The sequence below is a fragment of the Medicago sativa genome, chromosome 5 (assembly GCF_051527215.1).
Source record: "Medicago sativa cultivar Bolivia chromosome 5, Bolivia_mono, whole genome shotgun sequence".
NCBI lineage: Eukaryota > Viridiplantae > Streptophyta > Magnoliopsida > Fabales > Fabaceae > Medicago > Medicago sativa.
Genome location: NC_140753.1, coordinates 49,832,490 through 49,844,820, shown reverse-complemented (window position 1 = coordinate 49,844,820; position 12,331 = coordinate 49,832,490). Strand labels below are relative to the sequence as shown.

At 35.3% G+C, this 12,331-nt stretch overlaps 1 long non-coding RNA gene across 1 annotated transcript; it reads right to left on the bottom strand.

Moving 5' to 3' along the window:
- Window positions 1–11,208: 11,208 nt before the first annotated feature.
- LOC146922696 (uncharacterized) lies at window positions 11,209–12,070 on the bottom strand. The gene is made up of 2 exons (XR_015012560.1): window positions 11,871–12,070; window positions 11,209–11,570 (listed from the first exon to the last, which is right to left on the bottom strand). It is a non-coding gene; the product is annotated as an uncharacterized LOC146922696 (long non-coding RNA).
- Window positions 12,071–12,331: the final 261 nt, after the last annotated feature.

Below are 12,331 nucleotides of genomic sequence, written 5' to 3'. Positions count from 1 at the left end.
CTGTTTCACTTAGCTTCTGATCAGTGTGTTCAGTTTTAGGAGAAACGAAGAATTTTTCAAAACACAATTCAACCCCCCTTCTTGTGTTTTTCTCACCTTCATAAGGAAGAGGACTTTTGGAAGACCGTGTATTTTTCACAACTTGTCGAAGATGATAGCGACGTTGCTTATATGTTTAGCGTGATGTGTAACGCCTTCCTTTTTATTTAATTATTTTAATTAGTTTTAGAATATATTTATATATTTATATGATGTATATGAGGGATATATGATTTGTTGAGATTATATGTCTTTTTATAATTTAGTTAATATATTTTGTTGAGCGATATTTTGTTATGTTATATGTTGGTATTTACTAGCATAATATATTTGTTAATTGTTATAGATATTTATTTGTTATTTGGTGTATTATTATATATTTAGTAGAGAAATATTATTTATTAGAATATGAGGATTATTAGTGTGAGTAAAATTGGAGGTTAGAATAGAAAGAAGAATAAGTTGTTGGGCCTAAATAGATTTGGAAAGAATATTTTAGTATTATAAATAGAGAAGCTTAGGTTAGAAAGAGTTTACCAAAAACCGCTTTTTGGAAAAGAGGAGAATAAGAAAGAAGAGAAGAGAAGAGAAAAGTCAAGAGAAGAGGAGAAGACCTTAGGAAAGAAAAACGTTGCTGCTGATTCAGGAATTAATCTAAGGTGAGGGTGAGACTATCTTGCATTAATATTAAGTTGTAAAATCATTAGATTACATCTAACAAGTTGGGGAGAGTTTGTGAGAATTTGAGAATTAGGGTTTTGAGAGAGATTTGATGATTAGATGATGAAAACTTGTTGAATTGATGTAGAAATTGTGTACAGACCTTAGATAATCCATAGGATGATTATTGGAAGTAGTTTTGAGTTTAGCTCCATGAGATTAGGTGAAACGTGAAGAAAATCTGCATTCTGCCCAAATTTTGATATTAAAACTGGTATTGATTGGTGCGGAATTGGTCTTAGGTGTAAACACGAAAGTTGTAAGTATGGATGTTAGCTTTCTAATGCCGTTAGTCTCACGTCAAAACGATTTATAGAACTTGAGTTATGGTCAAATTACTGCACGTAGGTCACAGTGAATTTTTATGGACTTTCAGCACAACTTTTCCGAATTTAAAATGAAAACTGGTATTGATCGGCACATAATTGGTCTTAAGAGTAAACATGAAAGTTTTAGATAATTTTGTTAGATTTCTAGTGCCTTTGGTTTGACGTGAAAATGATGTTTGGTCTTTGAGTTATGATGAAAATACTACAGGGAGGTCTTAGCGAAATTGTACGGTGACAACATTCTCTGTTTCATGTTTTTGCGTTTTGTTCATATGTTTCTGTTTTGAATTGATCCTTGCTGTAAACATGAAAGTTGTTGATATTTGTGATATCTTTCCAGTAGCTTTGGTTTGACATGAAAATATGTTGTGGATAATTTATTATGTTTTTACAAAGATACATAGTGAATTATTGTCGATGTTTAAATACGATGTTATATGAAGTTGTTTATGATTGATGAATATGATGTTTTAAGATGTTGTTTATTATCATTTGATATTGTTATATTATGATATGAAATGAATTATTTATGTGATCCATATGTTGTCAAGATGCTAAGATGTTAAGATGTTAAGACGTTAAGATGATAAGAGTTGTTAAGTCGTCGAGTCGTTATGAAGTCATCAAGTTGTTAAGATGTTATGTTGTCAAGATGTCAAGATGTTAGAATGTCATAGATGTTCATGAAGTTGTCTAAGTTGTACGAAAGTTATGTCGTTGCATTAGAGTTGTGTCGTTGCATAGTCAGAGATGGGGGCTTAATGCCCGACAGGTCCTTTATGACCTTAGAGATGGGGGCTTAATGCCCGACAGGTCCTTTATGACCTTAGAGAAGAGGGCTTAATGCCCTGGTGGTACCACATGCATAATGAAGATGTCTAAGATGATTTAAGATGATTTGAGAAGTAGAAGTTGCATAGTCGAGTCGAAGTTGTTAAGATGTTGAGATGTCAAGTTGTCAAGTTGTTAAGATGTCAAGTTGATAAGTTATTAATGAAGTGCTATGATGAATGAAGACGAATGATTTATGATAAGATGTTACGTGAGTTATAATTATGTTGACATATGAAGTTGATTACGAATTTGATTAAGAAGTTGTTTTCGGTAATGCTATGTTTTGATAATAATACTTATGTGAAATTACATGATGATGCTTATGATTATATTTGATATTAGGTGTTGATGCTTATAGATAATGTTTGATGAAATGTGGTGACGTTTGTGATTAATATTGATGTTATGTGATGATTGTTGGAGACTATTATTTGATGTTATATGATGATGTTAAGATTAGTAATTGATAATTTATGAAGATGTTTATGATTAGTATTAAGATAGTTTTACAACCAATATAAGAAGATTAATGACACTTGCAACACCCCGTTTTCCCAACATAAAAATTTCATTTAAAATCAGAGTATTTTGATCACAACGGAATGTCACATACTTCATTTAAATCATAAAATGGATAATAATAATTATCCTTCAAATTCAACATCATGAAAAATCTTAAAATATTGCAGCGGAAAATAGTTCAACATTTAAAAGTCTTGGCACACAGGCCTTATTGAAAAATCTCATAAATTAGTTCATAAAAGAGACACGTAAGGAATAGAAGTAAAAGCAAGCTCCCATCCCGTTACGTATCAGAGCACCTAGACACCAACTGAGAGTCCACTCATGAACGCCTCTAATCTTTATTACCTGCACATTACCCACGGTCGAGGCAACATATACGCAGAAGGGGTGAGATTTCATAATCAATACATTAAGCATATAATCCAATAAAATGCATTTAACAACTTAAACATTAATAACATATCAACAATTAACAATTAGCATATTTTTCATTACATAACAAATACAATCATCAAATACCATTACTAATTTTCATCACAAATCATAATCAACTTAACACTCAACTTGACGACACAACTCATCCTTGACCATGCAACTCTATCAACTCAACAACAACCTAACAACACGACTCATCTTTGACCATGCAACTCTATCAACTCGACAACAACTCGACAACTTAAACATCATGAACTTCTTGATATGCAAATGCATGTGGTACCAATCAGCAACAAAATGAGCATAATAGGCTCTTCAACGTGTGAGCACAAAGGCTGCCGGGCCTAAAGCCCCCAACTTTAATGAGCACAAAGGCTGCCGGGCCTAAAGCCCCCAACTTTAATGAGTATGCAATGAACTCAACTTCCAACAACTTAGACAACGACGTGTACAACTCATACGACTCATAATCACGGACGACTTCTTAAATTCCAACAACATAGACCGACTCATGCAACCTCAAGACACTAACAGTCGACAACAGAAAACAGCAGCAACATGCAACAATTAACAACGCTTGAATGTGTTAACATTCACATAAAGAATTAATTACATCAATATAAATATCATAAAACATCATTATAGCATTCATGCAGCAACACTTCTAGTTTCAGTCACCATAACAGACTTCTGGAGCTTATGAAAGCATCCTAAACAGCTCTCTAACTTACTTCTAAGGTCATCTCAAGACTACACGTGCGAAAGGATCGCATCGGGACAATTTTGGGCAACTAACAGCCTAACTCGCAGTGGCGAGTAACTTCACTCGCAATGGCGAGCAAAGTGTGCATTCTGGGTTCCTACGTATTTACTCGCAGTGGCGAGTTATTCTGCTCGCGGTTGCGAGCTCACAGGTCACTCGCAGTTGCGAGTTGCATTGCTCGCAGTTGCGAGTTCTGGGTTCTAGCTCGCAGATGCGAGTGTTCTTGCTCGCAGGTGCGAGCGATGAATGTCAGTACGGCCAGAAACCTAAAAATCACAACTTTTCACCTATATTCACGATTCCTTCATCCAAATAGCATCTAATTATCATCTTAAGTCATATCTAAGGTCTGTACACTAATTTTGCATCAATCTAACATCTGTTCTTGATTCATTCATCAAAATTGATCCTAACCTAATTCCCAATTCTCACCAAAACTTAACCTAATCATGCTAAATTCATCCTATAGAATTATACCCTTAATAATATTGAAAATTAGTCTCACCCTTACCTGGTTATGATGAAATCGCAGCTCTCCCTCTAGTTCTCCTCTTTTCTGACTTTTCTCCCTTTTCTCCAAAAGCGTTTCACGTAAAAAACGTTTCTAACTTATGTTTGCCCTATTTATCTTTTCGTATTACTCTTCTCACCTCTAAACTTACTCTTTACACATCACAGCCCAATTCTAATATTTTTATTTTATTTCTCATATCTTATTTTATTTAATAATAAAATAAGTCACACCAACATAACAACTTCACAACATCAATATACTTCACGTCATTCTAGAAAATCACATAATTTATCTATAAATCATGCAAACATATTTAAATTCTTAAATCATATATATATAAATAAATATATAAATACTCATTAAATTAAGTAAATAATTAAGACGGGCGTTACAACTCTCCCCAACTTATAGAATTTTCGTCCTCGAAAATTTACCTCAAGCAAACAACTCTGGGTAAGACTCCATCATATTACTCTCCAGCTCCCACGTCAAGCTTTCACCAGTAGTGCCGCTCCAAACAACTCTCACTAGAGGTATTTCTTTTCCTCTCAACGTCTTCATTTTGCGATCATCAATCCTCAAAGGTAAAGTCTCCACCGTAAGGTTGTCTCTAACTTGCACGTCATCACTCTGAATCACATGGGACGGGTCTGGAACATACTTCCTCAGCTGCGACACATGAAACACATCATGCAAATTTGATAAATGCGGTGGTAAGCCAACTCTATAAGCCACCGTGCCAATTCTCTCAGATATCTGATAAGGACCAATAAACTTCGGAGTCAACTTCTTAGACTTCAATGCACGACCAACACCGGTCATCGGAGTAACTCTCAAGAACACGTGGTCCCCTTCTTGAAACTCAATGTCTTTCCTACGCTTATCATGGTAACTCTTTTGTCGACTCTGCGACACTTTCATCTTTTCTTGAATCATTTTCACTTTCTCAGTAGTCTGCTGAACAATTTCTGGTCCTAAAACTACACTTTCACCTGTTTCAAACCAACACAACGGAGTCCTACACTTCCGACCATACAAAGCCTCGAAAGGTGCCATCCCAATACTTGAATGATAGCTGTTATTATATGTGAACTCTATTAACGGGAGATGACTATCCCAAGTCCCACCTTGCTCAAGTACACAAACTCTCAACAAGTCTTCGAGTGACTGAATTGTTCTTTCCGACTGACCATCTGTCTGAGGATGATAAGCCGAACTCAATCTCAACTTAGAGCCTAAAGCCTCTTGCAAACTCTTCCATTCTGGTACATCTAACGGTGTCATCAACCCAGCAGGTTTCTGATGCTCTACCTTCGACTTCTGACAAATCAGACAACAGTACACAAATTGTGCTACATCACGTTTCAATCCAGACCACCAAAACAACTTCTTCAAGTCATGATACATCTTTGCAGCTCCTGGATGAATACTTAAGCTACTCCTATGACTCTCTTCAAGAATTCATCTTCTTTATCTCATCATTATCTGGAATACATATTCTACCTCGAAACCTCAACACACCTTGATCATCTACCTTAAAGTCACTATCTTCAGCTTGATCACTAGCAACCAACAAGTCTACAATCTACAAACTTAACATCAACCTTCTGCGCCTCCCTAATACTCTTCAGGAAATCATTATCAATTTTCAGCATTCCTAGCTTAACACTCCGAGACGACATTTCACAAACTAAGCTCAAATCTCTAAACTGTTCAAGCAATTCAAACTCTTTAACCATCATAACGGACATATGTAAAGTCTTCCTACTTAAGGCATCTGCAACAACATTAGCTTTACCCGGATGATAATTCAAACTAAAGTCATAATCCTTCAACAATTCGAGCCACCTTCGCTGTCTCATATTCAATTCCTTCTTATCAAACAAATACTTCAAGCTCTTGTGATCACTTAACACCTCAAATCTCGAACCATACAAGTAATGTCTCCAAATCTTAAGCACAAATACGACTGCAGCTAATTCAAGGTCATGAGTAGGATAGTTTCGTTCATGAGTTCTCAACTGTCTTGATGCATAAGCAACAACTTTACCATCTTGCATAAGCACACCGCCTAAGCCCAATTTGGACGCATCACAATACACCACAAAAGGTTCATCAGGTTTTGGCAAAATCAAAACTGGAGCCGTCGTCAAACGCTTCTTCAATTCATTAAAACTGTTCTCACAATGAACATCCCACACAAAGGTTTTACCTTTACACGTCAACTGTGTTAACGGAAGTGCTAACTTAGAAAATCCTTCTATAAATCTTCGGTAGTATCCTGCCAAACCCAAAAAGCTTCTAATCTCTGTAACTGACTTAGGAGTCTCCCATTGTGATACTGCTTCAACTTTAGATGGATCGACTGCAATACCACTACCAGAAATAACATGGCCCAGAAAACTTACCTCGTTCAACCAGAATTCACACTTAGACAATTTAGCATACAACTTCTTCTCTTTCAGCACTTGCAAAACGATTTTCAAATGTTCTGCATGTTCTTCTTCTGTCTTAGAGTAAATCAAAATATCATCGATGAACACAACCACAAAGCGATCCAAAAATGCATGGAAAATGCGATTCATATACTCCATAAACACGCCAGGCGCATTACTCACACCAAAAGGCATCACCTTATATTCATAATGACCATATCGCGTCCTAAAGGCCGTCTTCTGCATGTCTTCATCTTTTACTTTAATCTGATGATAACCCGACCTTAAATCAATCTTGCTGAACACACGTGCACCCACCAGCTGGTCCATCAAATCATCAATTCTAGGAAGTGGATATCTATTCTTTATAGTTACTTTATTCAGTTGTCGATAATCAATGCACAACCTCATACTTCCATCTTTCTTCTTAACCAACAATACCGGCGCTCCCCAAGGTGAAACACTCGGTCTAATGAACTTCTTATCTAGCAATTCCTCCAACTGTTTCTTCAACTCAGCCAACTCGGAAGCTGACATACGATAAGGTGTCATAGACACAGGCTTCGTTCCCGGAACAAGGTCAATAGAAAATTCAACTTCTCTTTCCGGTGGTAGACACTTCCTGATGTGCCGGTAAGATCACACCACAATCTCTTCAGGAAAACTTCAGGAAATCTTCACACAATTTGCAACTTATCCCTCACTGCTTGATTCTCATTAGACAGTGACGCCATCAACGAAAACATCAAAATTCCATCACGTGCTAACTGCTTCAGCTGCTTAGTAGACAAAACTCTGCTCCACTTTCTTCTTCGGCGGAGGAAAAGTACACCGACTTACTAAACAATTAATACGAACATGGTTGTACTCCAACCAGTTCATACCAGGTATTGGTTCTCTACATAACAATCAACAATAAGTACAACTTAAATACAGTACAAAACTGTAAAACGACACAACGCGACTCAACTACTTGGCCGGACGGACCGACCTGCTCTGATACCAATTGCAACACCCCGTTTTCCCAACATAAAAATTTCATTTAAAATCAGAGTATTTTGATCACAACGGAATGTCACATACTTCATTTAAATCATAAAATGGATAATAATAATTATCCTTCAAATTCAACATCATGAAAAATCTTAAAATATTGCAGCGGAAAATAGTTCAACATTTAAAAGTCTTGGCACACAGGCCTTATTGAAAAATCTCATAAATTAGTTCATAAAAGAGACACGTAAGGAATAGAAGTAAAAGCAAGCCCCCATCCCGTTACGTATCAGAGCACCTAGACACCAACTGAGAGTCCACTCATGAACGCCTCTAATCTTTATTACCTGCACATTACCCACGGTCGAGGCAACATATACGCAGAAGGGGTGAGATTTCATAATCAATACATTAAGCATATAATCCAATAAAATGCATTTAACAACTTAAACATTAATAACATATCAACAATTAACAATTAGCATATTTTTCATTACATAACAAATACAATCATCAAATACCATTACTAATTTTCATCACAAATCATAATCAACTTAACACTCAACTTGACGACACAACTCATCCTTGACCATGCAACTCTATCAACTCAACAACAACCTAACAACACGACTCATCTTTGACCATGCAACTCTATCAACTCGACAACAACTCGACAACTTAAACATCATGAACTTCTTGATATGCAAATGCATGTGGTACCAATCAGCAACAAAATGAGCATAATAGGCTCTTCAACGTGTGAGCACAAAGGCTGCCGGGCCTAAAGCCCCCAACTTTAATGAGCACAAAGGCTGCCGGGCCTAAAGCCCCCAACTTTAATGAGCACAAAGGCTGCCGGGCCTAAAGCCCCCAACTTTAATGAGTATGCAATGAACTCAACTTCCAACAACTTAGACAACGACGTGTACAACTCATACGACTCATAATCACGGACGACTTCTTAAATTCCAACAACATAGACCGACTCATGCAACCTCAAGACACTAACAGTCGACAACAGAAAACAGCAGCAACATGCAACAATTAACAACGCTTGAATGTGTTAACATTCACATAAAGAATTAATTACATCAATATAAATATCATAAAACATCATTATAGCATTCATGCAGCAACACTTCTAGTTTCAGTCACCATAACAGACTTCTGGAGCTTATGAAAGCATCCTAAACAGCTCTCTAACTTACTTCTAAGGTCATCTCAAGACTACACGTGCGAAAGGATCGCATCGGGACAATTTTGGGCAACTAACAGCCTAACTCGCAGTGGCGAGTAACTTCACTCGCAATGGCGAGCAAAGTGTGCATTCTGGGTTCCTACGTATTTACTCGCAGTGGCGAGTTATTCTGCTCGCGGTTGCGAGCTCACAGGTCACTCGCAGTTGCGAGTTGCATTGCTCGCAGTTGCGAGTTCTGGGTTCTAGCTCGCAGATGCGAGTGTTCTTGCTCGCAGGTGCGAGCGATGAATGTCAGTACGGCCAGAAACCTAAAAATCACAACTTTTCACCTATATTCACGATTCCTTCATCCAAATAGCATCTAATTATCATCTTAAGTCATATCTAAGGTCTGTACACTAATTTTGCATCAATCTAACATCTGTTCTTGATTCATTCATCAAAATTGATCCTAACCTAATTCCCAATTCTCACCAAAACTTAACCTAATCATGCTAAATTCATCCTATAGAATTATACCCTTAATAATATTGAAAATTAGTCTCACCCTTACCTGGTTATGATGAAATCGCAGCTCTCCCTCTAGTTCTCCTCTTTTCTGACTTTTCTCCCTTTTCTCCAAAAGCGTTTCACGTAAAAAACGTTTCTAACTTATGTTTGCCCTATTTATCTTTTCGTATTACTCTTCTCACCTCTAAACTTACTCTTTACACATCACAACCCAATTCTAATATTTTTATTTTATTTCTCATATCTTATTTTATTTAATAATAAAATAAGTCACACCAACATAACAACTTCACAACATCAATATACTTCACGTCATTCTAGAAAATCACATAATTTATCTATAAATCATGCAAACATATTTAAATTCTTAAATCATATATATATAAATAAATATATAAATACGCATTAAATTAAGTAAATAATTAAGACGGGCGTTACAACACTAGTTAAGGAAGTTTAAGTTGTTAGATATGATTAATGAATTATAAGATGTTTAAGTTGTTGAATGTACTTTATATGATTTATATGCTTAATATTATTGTTTGAGAAATCTCACCCCTCTGCTTGGAAATGTTGCTCTTCGTATGGGTAACTTGCAGGTAACCAGGATTAGTTGCGGTCGTGAGTGGACTCCTCACAAGTGTGTCTTAGGTGCTCTGATACGTAACGGGATGAGATTATGTCTTCTATTTCTATTCCTTACGTATTACTTATGGATTTTTATGAATAAATGTTGAACAAGACTTGAGATTTTTATGATGAGGCCTGCGTGCCAAAGACTTTTTATGTTGAATGAACTAATTTCGCTGCGAAGTTTTGAATTACCTATGTTAAATGATTTTGAAGAATAAATTGCTATTTATTCAGTTTATGAATTTTTAAGAAGTGTAGCATTCCGTTAAAGTTGAATTACTCTGATTTTTAATTATGAAATTTTTACGTTGGGAAAACGGGGTGTTACATGATGGTTGAAAAAACGCTTTACATCTTTATGTCCGATCTGTTGAAGTGTAATATTTATTAACGTGTAATCGTGTAATTTGTTCGAATTTGTATCCGTATTGTTGAATTTTAATGAATTCGTGTTTATGTAATTTAACGATGAATTTGTGTAATTTTTACCGTTTATGTGAGATTATGTAAGATTATGCAATTTTCAAAATTTTAGGACAAATTGGTGTAATTTGGATTGTTTACGTGTCATTAAGTATGATTAAGTGATTACGCGTCATTAACGGCGAATTTGTGAAATTTGGATCGTTTATGCGTAATTATGTGACTGTGTGATAAACGATGAATTTGTGTAATTTGGATTGTTTCTGTGCGATTAAGTTGTTAAACTGGCGTAATTCGGTTCAGTTTTGAATGTGTCAAGCTTACAGGTCATTTATGACTTGGCTGCATTGCATTAAATGCAGGAACTGCTGTATGTTATAAATGTGAGTTAACTCACGCAGACATGTAATAAACTTGAGTTAACTCACGTTGCAATTTACACTGGTGTGAGTTAACTCACACAACGTGTGTTAACTCATGCAAAATTAACAGCAGCGTGAGTTAAATTGCAACGTGAATTAACTCACGCAGCGTGTGTTAACTCACGCAAAATTAACAGAAGAGTGAGTTAACATGCGTAGGGGTATTTTCGTGTTTTAAGTTGGGAGCGAGCAATTTTTGTTGGGTAAAGAGCAGGATTCTTTCTAATTTTTGTATCGAAATGTGAGTATGAGTTAGGGTGCGCTTGAGTCTAATGAGCTTAATCACTAGATGTACTCTCCATTCCCTAATACACCCCTTCTTATTTCTATAATTCAACTAAACACCAAGTCTAGTAAATAACATACATATGTAACTTTCTATAATAATAGTAGTAGTAATAATAATAGCAATAATAATAACAACAAAAATAATAATAAGAATTAAACCTATCAAAATTATTTATAGAGATGGTAATGGGGGATGTTACATCATTTTAGAGGATGAAATCAATAACCGTAAGTTTGTGAAATTTGGTAAATAAAAATAAATAAGAGTGTAGTTATTCTGGTGGAAGAAATATTACATAGATCTTTGTCGGTGCTGGAACTAATTCTATCTTTGAGGGTGTTTATGGATTCTTTTGGATTTGGTACTCATAGAACTCGTGGAATGATCATACGTGCACCAACACATATACATTTTTTATCAATACACTTCACAGATTTAGGATACACACAATCAATATCTTTTGGACAATCGAATTCAGTTTGACATTCATCATATGCATCATATGTTGCTGCAATGAAAAAAAGAGAATACACATATGTCACTAAAACAAGATACTGTAAGAGATTGTATATGAACTGCGAAGGAAATAACAAAATTTGAAAAAGGATGAAAATGAGTCTCTTATATATTCTTCGGGGTCCCTTGTATATGCTGCACCATTGTAGTCCCTTATGTAAAGGACTAGCGTTGTATACCATCTAATAAAATAAAGAAACCTATATGCATATTTTTTTTAATAAGGAACCAATATGAACCCTAAAGAATATATAAGGGACCAAAATGATGTTTAAAACTAAAAATGACATACCATTAACGTTCGTTGCAGCAAGAAATAAGGAAACAAACAAAATAATAGCATAAACAAACTTGAGAAATGAAGGCATATTGTTTCTTTTTCGCAATAACAAAGAGAATAAGATTTAATGATCACTTTATAATGTACAAATCTCGTATTCTACTAAAAACAATTACAAAGTTTTTTGCACTTATGAAGTTGTAAAAAACTCTTCGTAGCATTAAAGTTTTTTTTATTAAATGTCTCTTAGGTAAATCATTTTGTTATGTTTGTCCATTTAACACACTTAGTAAGGACTTCACATAAAAAATGGCTAATTATAATAATTTCATATTTTTAACCTATTTTACAATGTGATTTTAACCTTTCACAATATTTTTTTTTAAATTAACTAGTATGGATACCCGTGCCAAGCACGGGCTAGATTCAATCATACTTAAGTGAAAAAATGTTGTATGTATCAAGTGTAAGTT